Source organism: Rhinoraja longicauda, chromosome 7 (assembly GCF_053455715.1).
Source record: "Rhinoraja longicauda isolate Sanriku21f chromosome 7, sRhiLon1.1, whole genome shotgun sequence".
Lineage (NCBI taxonomy): Eukaryota > Metazoa > Chordata > Chondrichthyes > Rajiformes > Arhynchobatidae > Rhinoraja > Rhinoraja longicauda.
The window spans coordinates 48,382,849-48,396,352 of record NC_135959.1 but is presented as its reverse complement, the minus strand read 5'-3'; the positions used below and the strand labels follow the sequence as shown (position 1 = coordinate 48,396,352).

General features: G+C 40.0%; 1 protein-coding gene across 1 annotated transcript in view; it reads right to left on the bottom strand.

Annotated features, from left to right (window-relative positions):
- The window catches only part of gucy1a2 (guanylate cyclase 1, soluble, alpha 2), a 107,372-nt gene that overhangs the window by 87,111 nt on the left and 6,757 nt on the right, over window positions 1-13,504 (bottom strand). The window lies entirely within an intron of this gene.

Here is a 13,504-nt window from a genome sequence, read left to right as displayed (position 1 = left end):
GCAAATTCCAACCTGTTGTCCTACCTGTTGTCTAAAGAAACAAGTTTTGGCCTACAATCCATTTCAATGGACCATCTCATGGGAGGTCCTACTGGCTAGAAGTTTTTCTTTCATTCTTCAGGTCAATATTTGTTTGTGCTGCAGATTGCTAGGAGTGCAAGCTATAAACTGTGTGCATTTGGAACCTTAGTGAATGACTGGAACAACAACATATATCCTCAGCCAAGGAGATGGAAGGCTTTGCAAATGAAAATGAAATGGAACAACAAGGGAGAAGGAAATAGGTTGAATACGAGTTAAATTTAATACAGAGAGGAAAACTAGGAAAGAGAATGATTAAAGTGATAGAAACAAGATTGAAAAATAAATTGATTGAATTTTACATTTTAAAAGAAACTAAATACCAGCTACCACCACCTTATAAAGGTGTATAAAATCATGAGGGGAAAAGATAGGGTGAATATACAGAGCCTTATACCCAGAGTAGGGGAATCAAGAACCAGGAGATCTAGGTTTAAGGTGAGAGAGGAAAGATTTAATAGGAATCTGAGGAGGCATATTTTTCTCTGAGAGGGTGAAGCATATGGAATGAGCTGCCAGAGGAGGTAGTTGAGGCAGATGTAATGCCAACATTTAAAAGACACTTGAACAGGTTTGAGGATAGGGAAGGTTTAGAGGGATATTGGGCCCTATGCTGGTAAATGAGACTAGCTCTTGATCAGCATGGGCAAGTTGGGCCAAAGGGCCTGTTTCTGTGCTATTTAACTCCATGACTCTAAGACAGGACTGCCCAATAAAAAGAATGCGTGCAAAGAATATACAATACAATACAATATATCTTTATTGTCATTGTACAGGGGTACAACGAGATTGGGAATGCGCCTCCCATATGATGCAATAATTTAATTAATTTAAACAACAACAACCCAACTAAACAAATTGTAACAGGTTTAAGACAGAATAAAGTGCAAGTAGATCTGTGCCGGATCACTGTGCGTTATGGGATATGGGAATGTATGGAAATCAAATTCTCTTCCAGGGGCCCAGTAAGAGAAAACAAAATATGTCTCATTCAGTAACTGCCTTACGATAATATATTTATTGTAATATACATTTGTAGTGGCCTGGCGGAGGCCAGAGAAAAGGCAAGACGCCAGGCAGTGTTTAGTAAGATTCTTTTATTAGGCTGTGAGCTCCTGCCCACAGCGTAGTTCTCCTAGGGATAAGATACGCCTTCCCTTGGTCTGGCTTTTAACCCCTTTCGCCTGTCCATCACGTAACGAGGGGGCTGACCCAAGGAGTGGCCTGATCCGCCACACATTTATATTTATTATATACATTCTATTTCAATTAAATAACATATTTCAGGCCTCAGATTATGAAAATAAATGTCAAGCTTCATTCATTGAGCTGGCAACATCATCTAAGCCTCTTAAATACTGTCGCTTAAATGAGACCATGTTTAAGCCAGTTTGTAGGCTGTTCCTTTCAGCTGAAGGGCCCAGATCTAAATAGCATAGTATCACAGTAAAATATCAGCCGCTTATGGCAGAAGCCGAGGGGAAATTTATTTTAGAATAGTTATAGGCCTTTGAAATCCTCTACCTCAGGGAGCTGTGTATCTTCAGTCATGAGCAAAGTTCATTGATGTATATAATTAATAATTTAATGAAAGGATATCAGGATTTGGTAAAGCACTGGATCAGCCCAGATCTTTTTTTGAAAGACAGAGCAGCCAATGGCTTCCTGTTGCACAGGTGACACACTACAGTCTGTAATTCACCACGAGACTTAAATCTTGAGGATGATGAAAACAAAAAATTAACATTGTTTAGAGGGATATGGGCCAACTATGGGCAAATGGAACTAGCTTAGATGGGACATTTTGGTTGGCACTGACGAGTTGGGCCAAAGGACCAGTTTCTGTGGTGTATGACGTGACTCCTCGGTTTCAAGTAGCCATTCTAATTGCTTTGGCAGTTAAGTGATGCCAACAACAAGCAATTTAGCTTCATTTTAGTTCAGTTTAGAGTTACAGCAAGGAAACAGGCTATTCGGCACATCAAGTTCACGCCAATTATTGATCACCAATACACACCAGGGGCAATTTACAGAAGCCAATTAACCTAACAACCTGCATGTCTTTGGAATTTGGGAGGAAACCGGAACAGTTGGAGAAAACACACACGGTTACAGGGACAATGCAAACTCCACACTAACAGTATCTGTAGTCAGGATCGAACCCACGACTCTGACATTATGAGCCAGCAACTGTATCGCTGTGCTTCTGTGCCACCTTTTCATCCATAAAAAAGGATTTACCAGATAAAGGGATGGTTGCGAGTGTAGACCTGGGCCAAAATAGCTCAGGTGGGTGCCAGACAACATTTTTATAGCTCTTTCCGATAGTCATTCAGAATAAAACACGTTAAATCTTTACAAATTAATATTCTAATCTCGGACTATTAGTTAGCATTTTTAAAAATCCATTCTGAAGAATTAGAAAGGTTTGATAGGAATTTTACAGCAAATATATATCAATTAATCAACATTACTAAAAGAATGAAGCTCCACTCCAGGCTCTGCTCTCCGGGTTACACAGTCCCATCCAATACTAAACCATAGAGATTAGAAAGCTTCCAGGTTTCATATGGAATGAGACAAGGTGGATATCAAGTAATGAGAGCAGATGACTGATGTGCTACGTGTACTTCATGAATAAAGAGCCTTTTTGGGGAAGGTATAAAGGTATTAATGTGGCAAAAGTTGGGCTTTCCTGAAATGAGAAGAAAAATATTAAAATTAAATTTGGCATAGCGCAGCGGTAGAGTTGCTGCTTTACAGCGAATGCAGCGCCGGAGACTCAGGTTCGATCCTGACTACGGGTGCTGCACTGTAAGGAGTTTGTACGTTCTCCCCGTGACCTGCGTGGGTTTACTCCGAGATCTTCGGTTTCCTCCCACACTCCAAAGACGTACAGGTATGTAGGTTAATTGGCTGGGTAAATGTAAAAATTGTCCCTAGTGGGTGTAGGATAATGTTAATGTACGGGGATCACTGGGCGGCACGGACTTGGAGGGCCGAAAAGGCCTGTTTCCGGCTGTATGTATATGATATGATATGATATGATATGATATTGTAATAAATTTCCAACAAATTATTAATTGGGGACAGTAAAAAACAGATCCCAAATATATCAACAAAAATCATTCTGTATTAAGATGCCACAAACAATTAATTATTTCATAGAGTCGTAGAGTCTTACAGCATGGAAACAGGCCCTGTGGCCCAATTTGCCAAGACTGCCCAATATGCCCATCTACACTAGTTTGGCCTACGTTTGGCCCATATCCCTCTAAACCTATCCTATCCATATACCTGTCTAAATATTTCTTAAGCATTGCAACGGTGTAATTTGACAAACAAAATTGAGGACATTCAGAAACAATTCAACAGCTTCATGTACTTTGCCTTCAATGTAAATATTATTTAAATTGAAAAACTTTTGTTTCATTCACATCCTGTGGTAGAGAAAACCATCAGGCAAACTCAAATATACCCCTTTAATTATGCCATCCATTTGCAGGAAAGTATTTCAACACAAATGTTGTGCTCCATTTGAACGAAAGTTCATAAAGATGTGTAGACACACACTAATCAGAGAGAAACCAGCATGTTTGAAAATCGACAAACTATCCCCTCATCTATCCCTTCCTCTTTAACATCACTTTCATCTTTGGGTTGCATGCACCTGTGCTGGTGGCCACTACAAATACAGCAGTGATTGTCACTATTGAGGTGCTGTGTGCCAATAACACTTATCCCATCCCAACCCCTCACCCACTCCCTTCTTCCCCACCCCCCCCCCCCCCCCCCCCCCCCCCCACCCCCAAAAAATAGAAGGGAATTCTGAGTATATTTGACCATTTGGTATAAAGGAAAAGATATACATTTTACAATGTGAAACACCCTAATTGTATAGTGTGGTTACTGTTATAAAGTAGGAACAGCAGCAGTCAATTTGCAGACAACAAGATCGAAATTAGGTAAGAAAAGAAAGACTTGCATTAAAATTGCAACAATCATGACCTCAAGGAGCCCAAAATGGTTTACAAAGAGGAGTTTCTGCAGGGCAGTAATCTTTGTTATGTGTGAACTGCAGCAGCCACATTTTACACCGTAAGATGCCAAAAACACTGATCAGATAAACAGGTGGATCAGTTATTTTAGTAAAACTGACTTACAGTTAAATATGGCCAGAACATTGGTAGAGTGCATAAACAAAGAACTGCAGATGCTAGTTAATACACAAAAGGACACAAGAGTGCTGGAGTAACTCAGCAGATCAGGCGGCAGCTCTGGAGAACATGGATAGGTGATGTTTCAGGTTGGGACCCTTCTTAAGACTAGAAGAGTGCACCCATTCTTCAAAACAGACAAATCATCAATTTGGAATCTTGCCTCAAGTACTGCATTTACAACAGTCCAGTGGTGATTTAATGCACTGAAGCCCCAGCCTGAGTTATGAGCTTAAGTCTCTCTGAGCTCTTGCTGACATCTTACAAATATTATCAAAGCTATCAGTGTGTAAGGATCTACATATGGTTGAGATGATCCATCTTCTGTCAGCTGCGCTCCTACACAGACTTAAACTCCCACACACTGCTATTTCATGCAATATGATTTCTTTTGATGAAACATCGGAATATGTTATCAGCTTTAATATATGACATCAATTTTCAGATAACATTTTAGTTGGATTAAAAATAAATAGTGACTATGCCTCATCCTACAAACCCACAAAGTGTACAGTGCTCTAACATAATTCGCAAAACACCTACAGCTTTTGACAAAAATTCAAGCACGGATTAAGACTGATGAAAGAGTCTTTTCAAGAAGCGACAGTGGGAGTGTGACACTGTCAGACCATTAACCTTTGCACAGTCAAGATGTTGCTTAATGAGGATTTTCCATGGGGACTGCATTGTCTTAATAAAATGCATTATGCTTTCCTATTCATTTCTCTCTGCCAAAGCTCATGCTCGCATTCTTTCCTCAGAGTCAAAAGGGGTGCAAGTTCAAGAACTGCACTTAACCCTTGAGCACAAAATCTTGACTGGCACTTGAGTGTGGTGCTGAACAAGTGCTATATATTTTTAACAAGGGACAGTGGAGGTGGCATCTTTTAGATGTGATGTTAAACCAAGATAGAGAAGACTTTTTCAGATTGGCATTAAATATTCCACAAAACTATTCTAAAGAACTGTAAAGCATCAATCTGTAATTTCTGCTAACATTTATTGCTTAACCAACATCACTAAAATAAATTGACTAAACATGATAGCATAATTTTTCTGGTACTTTATTTGGGCAATTTGGCTGCCTTGTAACATGCATAACAATGATAACTACACTTTAAAAGTACTGGTGTAAATCACAAATCTGCAGCTGGTGGAAATCTGAAATAATTCAGAAAATTTTGGAAACATTCAACAGCGGTAAGAAAAACAGAGTTAGTGTGTTAGGTCAAAAACCCTTCATCAGAAATGGGAAAGAGAGAAGAACAAAGTTGCAGAGAAAATGGAGGTGCAATGGATAGGACTGGGAATATCTCTAATAGGATAAGGCCAGTGTTGTCGTTGGTGATAGGTTGTAGAGGTCATCCAGTGGGTCAATGGGTTAATGGGATAAGTGGGCAGTAAGGGAAATTTAAAAAAGAAGCAAAAGTCATGAGAATTGTTAAAGGGTGAAAATACAAAGGAATGCAAGAACATGGGAAACGCAGGGCTGAATATCATGTCTTGTAGGTCAGACTGTGCTAATGTAGAGAGATAAACCGGTAATGAAACTGGTGAAAGGCAATGCATTAGATGTGAAGGCTCAGGAGATGGAAGACAGACTAGGGAAACTCTACCCAGGAAAGGCAGAGGAGCAGGAAATAGATAAGATCTGGTCAAGGGCTCAGTCAATGGTAGATAAGTGCCATTGTTCAAGAAGGAGGAGAAAATATCTCAGGGGCATCTCAGTGGAAAATTTAGATTAGTTTAGAGATACAGCATGAAAACAGGCCCTTCGGTTCACGCTAGCCATTGATCACCCGTTCACACTAGTTCTATGTTATCCCACTTTCTCACCCACTCGTTACACATTAGGAGCAATTTTAGAGGCCAATTAACCTACAAGTCTGCACATCTTTGGGAGGTGGGAAGACACCAGCGCACCTGGAGTAAACCCATGTGGTCACAGGGAGAACATTCAAACTCCGCACTGGCAGCATCCGAGTTCAGGATCCAACTCGGGTTTCTGGTGCTCTTGCCATTATAACAAATAATGATGAAGGCAGAAATGACTGGGAGACTAAAATGAAATCCCTATTGGAGACAGGATTGGAGAAAGTAGTGAAGATAGCTGTGGGAATTCTTCAGTGGCTTGTGAAGAATATTTGTACTGAGAGTAATATCTGTTCCAAATACGACGTAATTCAACGGCATCACTTTAAATCACCAGTTGCAGTCTAGTCTTACATTTACAAAAAGAAGAACTCTGATCACCAATGGCCAAGATATCAAAACATTTAATTTACCAAAATATAAAGAAAATGATGGCTCTCCCGCTGGCTTTTTGCTAATATTAAAATGCAAGATGCTACCTGAGAACACTTTGTAGTTTTAGAGCCTACCTCTGCTGTACTTGGTGTGAACTTGGGTTGACACAGCGGCGCAACGGTAGAGTTGCTGCCTTACAGCGCCCATGACCCGGGTTCGATCCTGACTACGGGTGCTGAGTTTGTACAGCTGCAATTTTCCAACACATTCATCCAAATTGGGAGCAGCACTTTGTAGAACCATTTCATACATTCTTAGGTAGACACAAAATGCTGGGATAACTCAGCGGGACAGGCAACATCTCTGGAGAGAAGGAATGGGTGACGTTTCGGGTTGAGGCCCTTCTTCAGACTGGTTCGTACATTCTTAGGATTGCCTCATAACCAAAGTTGAAACTAAAATCATAACTCTTTTAAATTCATGTGAAGTTAAACTGCATTTACAGTGACAAAGTATTGTGGTGCAGTTGGTTATATAAATATTCCTCAATTCTCCATTTACATTTTTCCTGTTTCTTTCAATATTGAGACAAAGTAAGTATGAAATGAATCATGTTAGTCACTGAATCTGCAGAATATCTACTCCCACAGAATACAGAAAGAGTAAAAAAAATAATAGGTAATTCCAAACAAAATATAAATCAGAGTGAACATTAAAATCAATGACCTGGACTTTGCAGTGAAGCTTTCAACACATATAGTTATAACCAGGTAAATCTCTCAGTCCTATTCAATCCTACATATGGATTTAAATATGGAAATCTGGAAACTACTGTTGGTAATTCGGCATTACTTGCCAATAAACTTGGTATTGAAATCACTGTAATAGAGTGAATCAGGATCTACACCCAATATCGGTTCACACTATCGATAGATGAAATAGTTATGGTTCAGCTACAAACAAATCTTTAAAGTGGTATGTGCAAAAATTACAATTGAACAACCTGAAAATTAAGGTTAGTTTAGTTTAGTTTATTATTGTCACATGTACAATCTTTTGTTTGCCTGCTGTCCACTCAAAGAATAGACTATCTACAAATACAAACAAGCTATCCACGTGCACTGATAAATAATACATTTAGTGCGAAGATGTAACATTGACGTCCAATAAAATCCAATTAAAGAAAGATCAAAGGTCTCCAATGAGGTAGATGGGAGTTGAGGACCACACTAACTGATGAGAGGATTTTTTAATTTGCACGACATCAGCTGGGAAGAACTGGAATGTAGACTAGGGTGTGTGTACAACTTCGCTTCCTGAAGTCAAAAACCATCTCCTTTGTCTTGCTGACATTGAGGGAGAGGTTGTAGTCTTGGGACCAAGTCACAAGTTTCTCAATCGTCTTTCCATACTCTGTCTCGTCATTATTTGATATCCGCTCACTACACTGGTGTTGTCTGCAAACCTGTAGATTGAGTTAGATTGGTATTTGGCAGTTGGGAGTGTACAAGGAGTATAATAGGGGGCTGAGAACGCTTCCTTGCAGAGCACCAGTGTTGAGAATTATCGTGGAAGATGATTTGTCACCTATCCTCACTGATTGTGGTCAGTGGATCAGGAAGATGAGGATCCAGTTGCAAAGGAGAGTGCTAACTCCAAGTTCCACGAGTTTGGAGATGAGCTTGTTTGGGATAATGGTAATTAAGCAGAGCTATTGTGATGAATAGGAGTCTGATGTAGGTGTCCTTATCCAGGTATTCCAGGGATGAATGTAGGGCCAGAGAGATAGCATCAGCCAAGAGCCTGTTGTAATGGTAGGCAGACAAGGCTGCTTGGTAGGCTGGTACAATGCTCCATGACTAACGTCTCAAAGCACTTCATGGTGGTGGATGTCAAGGCCATTTAAGGCAGGAGATCTTGTTTTTCCTTGGCACCGGGATGATAGTGATTTTTTTGAAGCAGGTGGGTACCTCAGGATGGAATAGGGAGAGGTTAAAGATGTTCGTAAATACTCCTGCTAATTGGTCCGCGTAGGTCCCAAGGACGCGGTCTGGGGCTCCATCCGGGCCACCTGCTTTTCATGTTCAGCGTCAGGAATGTCGATCTTACTTCTACAGTGACCATGGGAACAGACACACTCGAGTCTGTCGGGGTGAATGTCATAGCGAGCATAGAATGCATTACGTTCATCAGGGAGGGACACACTATCGCCAGCAATGCTACCTGACGTTATAGCCCGTTTAAGTCAACCTCGTCACAGTTGACAGATGTTCAAGTTATGCTGGGATTTAAGTTTGTCCCGGTATTGCCTCTTGGCATTCTTGAAGGCTTTGTGAAGATCGAGGCAAGATGGCTCTGTACCATCTGTGAAGAGGCCATCAAGCAGAGAGGCTTTTCAAATTAACTAGATTAAAGTATACCCATTGAGAAACATGGACTGAAGGAAGGAAGAAATGCAAGTTATTTTTAAATTGTGAGCAATGTTCAGATTGAGGAGAGAGATGAAAAGGAAAAGCAGAAACAGTTTACAGATCTCTTTTAAAAAAAATAAACATATTCACTTTACTGTTTCTGCTTTTCCCTTTTATCTCTCTCCTCAATCTGAACATTGCTCACAAATTAAAAATAACTTTTATTACGTCCTTCCTTCCTTCAGTCTATGTTTCTCAATGAGTACACTTTAATTTGATTGATCTGAAAAGCCTCCCTACTCGATGGCCTCTTCACAGATGGTACAGAGGTGGCAGAGAGAGTGCCAAATTAGAACAGAAGTCGGATTAGTGGTGATCTTCGTTGATGACCCTGCAAAATGTTTGAGGCAAATATACATTCACAGAACAAATAGCGAAAGCCTTTCCATTGATCTAGGATTTCCTTCCAGCGGCAATGACATACGATAAAAAGCACATATTATTGGAAAAATACATAACCTAAAATATTTATATCCTTAACCATTGGTTTAATAGTAGTAGTTTCTTCCTTTAAATGCTCGGTCTGATCACAAAAGAGGATAACTATTACCAGGCTTCAGGAGACTACAAACAGATCGATCCATATATCCAGTCACAATGTCAATCAGCAATGTCTCGCCAACTTTAGATTTACTCACTAAATCTTGCATACTCAAAAAACCAAGTAGTTTAGTTTAATTGAGTTTAGTTTAGCGTTACAGCACGGAAACAGGCCCTTCAGCCCACCATGTCCGCGCTGACCAGCTATCCGCATACACTGCAAACTAGGGACAATTTACAATTTTACCGGTCAAATTAACGTACAAAACTGTACATTTTTGAAATGTGGGAGGAGACCAGAACACCGGGAGAAAACCCACACAGATGCAGAGAGAACGTACAAACTCCATACAGGCATCACCCGCAGTCAGGATCAAACCCAGGTCTCTGGCATTGTAAAGCAGTAACTCTACCGCTGCACCACCGTGCTACCCCTACTTCTTCTTGCGTTTGAGGCAGCAGAAATTATGTAACGCCAGGCGCTGTAGCCAATGCAATGTGCTGTTGTCGAGGGCCGTGAGGTCTACCCCTCCACCAGGGGGACGGAGGACAGTGCAGTCGAAAATGACGTGCTGCGCTGTTTGCTGGTCTGCTCCACACACGCAGGCTGCTGATGAACACAACCCCCAACGATGCATGTTGGCTATCCCTACTACAAAAGTACAACAAAATACTAAAGTATATTCTTTAGAAAAGGGTTTGAAAAGAGAAAATCCTCTCCTTCAAACTCCAACAGAATGGAAGTTTTAATTCAAATTCTTATTTGGAATTCGTAATGGTTTCTTATTGTCACATTAACAATATACAGTGCAAAACTTTGTTTTGCATTTTATCCAGTCAAGTCATACCATAGATGAGTACATTAGGAAGTGCAGAAGAGAAAATGAACAGAGCGCGTAATAGTGTAACAGCTACAGAAAAAGTTCAGAGATAAAAGTGCAAAGGCCACATTGAGGTAGATTGGCAGATCAGGAAATATATCCCTAGCAAATGAGTAATCCTTTGAAAAGTCTAATAACAGCAGGAAAGAAGTTCTACCTAAATTTTGTGGTGCATGCTTTCAAGTTTTTGTATCTTGTGCCCGATGGGAGATGGGAGCAGAGAAAATTTATAACAATTTTGTATTTTGTATCTTGTGCCCGATGGGAGATGGGAGCAGAGAAAATGATAGCGGTGTGAGTGGTCATTGATTATGTTGACAGCTTTCTCAAAAATTAAACAGTTTGGGTGACTCTTGCATATAAACTCAGTGCACTGTCTCTATATATTATGTACTTACTGTACAGCTGTATTCTTACTGATCAGTAAGAACGCAAAAAAAGAATTTCACAGTACCTTGGTGCACGTGATAATAAAGGAAGCATTAAACCATTGGTCATCCTTGATTATTTTTGCTATTTTGGTTTGATAGCCATATAACTTTGTAAAGCATCTAGGAATCTTTTTTCTACAACAGTGGGGCTATCTAAGCTCCAAGTGGTAAAAGTGTTCTTTTCATCATTTTAAATGAACAAAGAAATATACCAATTCTATTAGAAAAGCATCAGAAAAAATATACTAAAAATTAGTTAATCATCACAAAGGCAAATAGCAATACAGTTCAACAGAGATATCCAAATTACTTAAGAACATGGTAGAACCAATAATAATATCAGGAAAGGGTTTGTCTCAAGGCCTCCATGTCAGGTTCATACAATGTGGATATGGTCCTTCAGCCCACCAAGATTGCAGTGAACATCATGCCCCAATTTACAGTAAACCTCTATTATACTCCCCACGTTCCCATCAATTCCCACAGATTCTACCTGTCACCCACATACTTTGCGCACAGGTTGATCTGTAATGGCCAACCAACCTGTGCACATCTTTGGAATGTGGGGGGAAATATAGTACCCAGGGAAAACCACTTGAACACGTTGAGAACATGCAAATTCCACACGGTCAGTATCAGAATATAATCCAAGGGAGGCAGCAGTTTCATTAGCCACATGAGCTGACTACTCAAATTTAAAACCTGACATTTTTTTTCCACTAGATCAAGAACATATGAAATGCTTAATAATTGTGCCCTTAGTTTTCATTTACGGTTGCTCAGAATTCTCATACATATCCAACATTGGATGAAATGCACTCTGGAGGAGACACTGTATGGATAAGATTTATTAGATTCTGGCATCAGCAATCTCCACGATTGCTAATCTTCTTCATAAATCAGCCCCTTACACATTAGAAAATAAACACATTTTTTAGAAGCAATGCTGAAAAACAAAGAATTAATAGGGGTTCTCTTTGCTATCATGAGTTCATACTTTAGCAACATCAGTTCAAGATAACCTGTGTGCAGACAATTTTGTAGAACATTCCCCAACAGATCATGGCTACTTCTGCTTTACTACAATGTTTAATAGTTTGTGCAGCCACTGCTCAATATCACCATTCAAGCCAGGAATCATGCCAAACTTAATGACATTGCAACAGGGGAACATTTATGTAAAATATTAACTTGCATTCTTTTATCATCAGGACTGGAACAGAAAACACAAAAGATGATAAACACAAACATCAATATTTCCCTTAATGATATCTAGTACACAGCTAGTACAGATGACCACAGTAGTGTCATGATGTACTGAGCGTGGAAACAGAATGTGGTTTAAACCAAATGTTTGATGAGTGTGTATGGACTGTAAAATTCATACCAGCAGTTTTCATTAAATAAATACTAAGAAAATATCAACCAGCTAGCATTGCCATGGTACTAAATTAAGCAAAATGAATATTTCTGCACTGATATCACCCCAAATTTACTTTCCAGACTGCACAACCACTGATAGCTTTGTTAGTAGTCATCATAAAGTAATATAGTTACACTGGACACTTGATCAAATTTTTATGAATTACTTTATTTACATTAAAGTCCTTCACATCTGGGTAGCACATTGGTGCAGCTGGTAGAGTTGCTGCCTTAGAGCGTCAAAGACCCGGATTCAATCCTGACCAAAGTGCTGTCTGTGTGGAGTTGGCGCGTTCTCCCTGTGACTGCTTGGGTTTCCTCCAGGTACTTCGGTTTTCCCTCACATCCCAAAGACGTGCAGGTTTGTAGATTGATTAGCCTCTGTAAATTGCCCCTAGTGTGCAGCCAGTGGATGAGAAAGTGGAATAACATAGAACTAGCATTAACCGGTGATCGATGGTCAGCATTCACTCGATGGGCCGAATGGCCTGTTTCCTTGCTGTACCTTTTAATCAACCAATCAAAAATCTGCTAAAAGGGTATGCGAGTAAAGATCTGAATATTTTTCTGGGCCAATTTCCACTTTCAGAACCTTATTACACTCATCTTACTCCTTGAACAGGTAATATTGTTTTCATGCAAAATGACATATTTCCAAACAACCACAATTCTCTCTACATCATTGTCTATATCTCTTGTTTCCCTAATCCCTAACCGGTCTGAAGAAGGGTCTCAACCTAAAGCATCACCCATTCCTTCTCTCCAGAGATGCTGCCTGTCCCACTGAGTGACTCCAGTTTTTTGTGTCTATCTTCCACTTAATTCAATGCTCTATCATGGGAATAGATTCCCTGGTGGATAAAGGAAAAGGTTCAAAGATGTGCTCCGAGCTACCTTAAAAAAACCCAGTAACATTCTGACTGAGTCCTGCAAATCTGTGGCATATAAACTCCTACCCTGCACTGGGAGCATGCCGGATAGTTTAGAGAACCTCTGGTCCTTGCACAGAAGGTCTGGATAAATAATGAAAGGAGCACCTCACCTTACAATCCATCCACCCCCCCTGCCAAACAGACATCGCCTGCCCCATTTCAAGATGTTTGCAGTTCCCACATTGGACTTATCAGTTGCCCATTGAACTGGAATGGGAGCAGTCATCAATAATCCTGAGGGACTGTCTAAGAGGATGTTTTCTTTAAAAAATATAATTTCTT